Below are 4,444 nucleotides of genomic sequence, written 5' to 3'. Positions count from 1 at the left end.
TTACCTATGCCAGTGCAGAAATTAGACACCATGTCCGAAAATCCCACAATTGTGCTCGAGATTTTCAAGAGAATACAATAGTGCTTCAAACTACACTACCTACTCTAAGGACATGTACACACTATAGCTCACGTCTGTTTCACCATGAAACATTTGACATATGTTGCAATGGAGGAAAAGTCCCTTTGCCCCAAGTAAATGCTCCTCAGGAATTACATGAAATCTTCTTAGACCCTTCTGCAGAAGTGAACCATTTCAAAAACACATTTGTGGTTACAATCATGTTTTTGCATTCACTTCGTGTGGTGTACACATAGACGAACAATTAGCTACAACAAGTCATGGTATATATAGATTCCGTGCTCAAGGATCAATGTACCACAGCATAGGAGAATTTCATCCGCATCAAGGGGCGCGGCCACGCTTCTTGCAATTGTATATATACGATACTAAGCACGAGTTAAAAATAGGATGCTGGAGAACACACAACTACATGAAAGTTTGGTTTTGAAGCTACAACAATTGTTGCACCAATATAATTCTTTTATCCATGTATTCCGCCAGCTTGCACAATGACTAGATGTGCAAGAGTGTAGTTTGGTGATTAGAGAGTGACCTCCTAATCAACCACAATACAGTCTCCTAACTACTTCACAAGTAGCAGCCATAATAGTCGGTGATGACATTGAAATAATGGTGTGCGAACGAGATATCAAGGTTCAAACTCATGCTGGTAACCTTAGAAGGATTCAAGAGTTTGTTGGCTATTACGATCCGCTACAATATCCTCTTCTTTTTCCATTTGGAACACCTGGATGGGATATCAATACTCGAACTCAATGTGGGAACAAAGTATCATGCCGGACATATTATAGCTATATGATCCAGGTACAAACTCATATATTTGCTATATCATTTATAGACTTCCTTAGATGATAGTTTGTACCAATACATCATTTCACAATTTCTAACAATTTTCTAATATCCTCAAAATTCGTAGATCCGTCCCAATGTTCACTCAACAGTTTTGCAAGCAGGGCGACTTCTTCAACAATATGTTGTTGATAACTGGTGTGTGAAATCATGATCGTTCCTTCCTTGGTAATGGCGCTAACAACTGAATACGCACGTTCATGTTTTTAATTCTGTTTCACAACTTCGTACAACTAACCAGCAAGTGCACTGGGTCGTCCAAGTAATAAACCTTACGTGAGTAAGGGTCGATCCCCACGGAGATTGTCGGCTTGAAGCAAGCTATGGTCACCTTGTAAATCTCAGTCAGGCGGATTCAAATGGCTTTATGAATTGATAAGTAAAAGATAAATAAAATATAACTAGGATAGAGATACTTATGTAATTCATTGGTGAGAATTTCAGATAAGCGTATAGAGATGCTTTCGTTCCTCTGAACCTCTGCTTTCCTGCTGTCTTCATCTAATCATTCCTACTCCGTTCTATGACAAGCTTTATGTAGGGCATCACCGTTGTCAATGGCTACATCCCATCCTCTCTGTGAAAATGGTCCAATGCGCTGTCACTGCATGGCTAATCATCTGTCAGTTTTTGATCATACTGGAATAGGATTTACTATCCTTTTGCGTCTGTCACTACGCCCAGCACTCGCGAGTTTGAAGCTCGTCACAGCCATCCCTTCCCAAATCCTACTCGGAATACCACAGACAAGGTTTAGACTTTTTGGATCTCAGGAATGGCTGTCCATGGGTTCTAACTTATACCACGAAGATTCTAATATCTCAGACTCGGTCCTCTGTATTAGATATCTAAGAGATATTCATTCTAGCTTGTTTGCATGTAGAACGGAAGTGTTTGTCAGGCACGCGTTCATAAGTGAGAATAATGATGAGCGTCACATAATCATCACATTCATCATGTTCTTGGGTGGGAATGGATATCTTAGAATAGGAATAAGCTTGAATTGAATAGAAAAATAATAGTACTTTGCATTAATTTATGAGGAACAGCAGAGCTCCACACCTTAATCTATGGTGTGTAGAAACACTACCATTTGAAAATACATAAGTGATAAGGTCCAGGCATGGCCGAATGGCCAGCCCCCAAAACGTGATCAAAGGATCAAAAGATAATCCAAAGATGTAAATACAATAGTAGAAAGTCCTATTTATGCTAAACTAGTTACTAGGGTTTACAGAATTAAGTAAATGATGCAGAAATCCACTTCTGGGGCCCACTTGTTGTGTGCTTGGGCTGAGCGTTGAGCTTTCCATGTGTAGAGGCTTCTCTTGGAGTTGAACGCCAGTTTGTAACCTGTTTCTAGTGTTTAACTCCACTTTGCAACCTGTTTCTGGTGTTTAACTCCAGAATGCAGCATGGAACTCGCGTTGAACGCCAGTTTGCGTCATCTAAACTCGGGCAAAGTATGGACTATTATATATATTGATGGAAATCCCTGGATGTTTACTTTCCAACGCAATTGAGAGCGCGCCATTTGGAGTTCTCTAGCTCCAGAAAATCTACTTTGAGTGCAGGGAGGTCAGAATCCAACAGCATCTGCAGTCCTTCTTCAACCTCTGAATCTGATTTTTGCTCAAGTCCCTCAATTTCAGCCAGAAAATACCTGAAATCATAGAAAAACACACAAACTCATAGTAAAGTCCAGAAATGTGAATTTTAATTAAAAACTAATAAAAATATACTAAAAACTAATTAAATTATACTGAAAACTGAGTAAAAACAATGCCAAAAAGCGTATAAATTATCCGCTCATCACAACACCAAACTTAAATTGTTGCTTGTCCCCAAGCAACTGAAAATCAAATAGGATAAAAAGAAGAGAATATACTGTAAATTCCAAAATATCAATGAAACTTAGCTACAATCAGATGAGCGGGACTTGTAGCTTTTTGTCTCTTGAATAGTTTTGGCATCTCACTTTATCCATTGAAGTTCAGAATGATTGGCATCTATAGGAACTTAGAATTCAGATAGTGTTATTGATTCTCCTAGTTCAGTATGTTGATTCTTGAACACAGTTACTTTATGAGTCTTGGTTGTGGCCCTAAGCACTTTGTTTTCCAGTATTACCACCGGATACATAAATGCCACAGACACATAACTGGGTGAACCTTTTCAGATTGTGACTCAGCTTTGCTAAAGTCCCCAATTAGAGGTGTCCAGGGTTCTTAAGCACACTCTGTTTTTGCTTTTGATCTCGACTTTAACCGCTCAGTCTCAAGTTTTCACTTGACACCTTCACGCCACAAGCACATGGTTAGGGACAGCTTGGTTTAGCCGCTTAAGCCAGGATTTTATTCCTTTAGGCCCTCCTATCCACTGATGCTCAAAGCCTTGGATCCTTTTTATTACCCTTGCCTTTTGGTTTTAAGGGCTATTGGCTTTTTGCTCTTGCCTTTTGGTTTTAAGAGATTTTGGCTTTTTCTGCTTGCTTTTTCTTTTTCTTTTTTTTTCGCTATTTTTATTTTTCTTTTTTTTTCGCAAGCTTTTGTATTCACTGCTTTTTCTTGCTTCAAGAATCATTTTTATGATTTTTCAGATTATCAAATTACATGTCTCCTTTTTCCTTATTCTTTCAAGAGCCAACATATTTAACATTCATAAACAACAACTTCAAAAGACATATGCACTGTTTAAGCATTCATTCAGAAAACAAAAAGTATTTCCACCACATCAAAATAATTAAACTAGTTTCAAGGATGAATTCGAAACCATGTACTTCTTGTTCTTTTGTAATTAAAACATTTTTCATTCAAGAGAGGTGATGGATTCATATTCATAACTTTAAGGCATAGACACTTAAATACTAATGATCATGTAATAAGACACAAATATAAATAAACATAAAGCTCAAAAATCAAAAAACAAGAAAATAAATAAACAAGGAGATTAAGGAATGAGTCCACCTTAGTGAGGGTGGCGTCTTCCTCTTCTTGAAGAACCAATGGTGCTCTTGAGCTCCTCTATGTCTCTTCCTTGTCTTTCTTGTTCCTCCCTCATAACTCTTTGATCTTCTCTAATTTCATGGAGGATGATGGAGTGCTCTTGGTGCTCCACCCTTAGTTGTCCCATGTTAGAACTTAATTCTCCTAGGAAAGTGTTGATTTGTTTCCAATAGTTTTGTGGAGGGAAGTGCATCCCTTGAGATATTAGTGGTTATGGAAAAAAAAAAAAAGCACTGCTTTTTCCATACCAAACTTAAAATATTTGCTCGTCCCCGAGCAAAAGAAGAAAGAAAAATATTAGTAGAAGAAGAAAATAGAGGAGATGGAGGGTGAGGTATTTTCGGCCAAGGGTGAATTTAGGGTTGTGTTGTGTGAAAATGAAGAAGGAATGAGGGGTTTATATAGGAGTGGGGGGAGGGTGAAGTTTCGGCCATTAGGGTTGGGTTTGGGAGGGAAAATAGTTTGAATTTGAAGGTAGGTGGGGTTTGTGGGAAATAGAAGATGGA

The sequence above is a fragment of the Arachis ipaensis genome, chromosome B08 (assembly GCF_000816755.2).
Source record: "Arachis ipaensis cultivar K30076 chromosome B08, Araip1.1, whole genome shotgun sequence".
Classification (NCBI taxonomy): Eukaryota; Viridiplantae; Streptophyta; class Magnoliopsida; order Fabales; family Fabaceae; genus Arachis; species Arachis ipaensis.
This window is presented reverse-complemented; position numbering follows the sequence as displayed.